This window comes from Gavialis gangeticus, unplaced genomic scaffold (genome assembly GCF_001723915.1).
Source record: "Gavialis gangeticus isolate Ggan-Ray unplaced genomic scaffold, GavGan_comp1, whole genome shotgun sequence".
Classification (NCBI taxonomy): domain Eukaryota; kingdom Metazoa; phylum Chordata; order Crocodylia; family Gavialidae; genus Gavialis; species Gavialis gangeticus.
The window spans coordinates 6,473,227-6,474,092 of record NW_017729027.1 but is presented as its reverse complement, the minus strand read 5'-3'; positions in this window follow the sequence as shown (position 1 = coordinate 6,474,092).

The following is an 866-nucleotide window of genomic DNA, read 5'->3' as shown; positions in this document are numbered from 1 at the left end:
AATCATATCAACTGAGCAGAACTCAGTTGTTCCAGAAACCATATTGACTGAGCAGTCAGAACTCAATCGTTCAAACACTGTGGATGATGCTACAACCGGGGAGCGTCCTCTGTCCCTGGCTCTCACCCTGGCACTTCAGATACTCCCAAATCCATTGGCAGGCATCCTACTTCCGGGCCCGAGCCCGGAGGTCTTGGGATTCAGATGCCCCCAGACACTACAGCAGGGTTGGGCAAAATGCAACCTGTGGGCTGGATGCAGCCCACCAGGCCATTCTAACCAGGCTGTGGGGCCCGTAAAAAATTTAGAAAATTAATATTTATCTGCCTTGGGCTGTCTGTCATGCAGCCCTTGATGGCTTGTCAAAACTCAGTAAGTGGCCCTCCCCCCAAAATAACTGCCCGCCCCTGCGCTACAGGCAAGCACCCTCCATCCCACACTCCATAGATGGCTGGTGGGGGGGCACATGCCCACCCTGACACAGCCTTCCCTGCTGTCCATGCTGCCAGTGGTGTCTGCCGGCGCTCGCCAGCTCTGTACCCGCCGCCACCTCTGCGGGTGCCCCCCAGACTCAGGAGGCGCCAGGCGCCCACGCCAGACTCTCGGCTTCTTGTGGGCTAGGATGGGGTGTAGGAATTATCTTAACTAAAGAGTCTGGGTTCCTCTATATTTGCCTCAGGCTCTTCTTTCTCTCTAGCCTCTCCAAAGCGCCCGTTCTCCAGAGGCAGGACCTGGGGCGCGCCCCGCAGAGGAGCGCTAGCCCAAGGCCGGGCTCCTCAGGGAAAGCAGCGGCGCAGGCGGCCCGGCCCGGGCCGGGCCTGGCCGCCGCGTGTTACCGCCCCGCTTGGCGCCCGCACTTAGCCCTG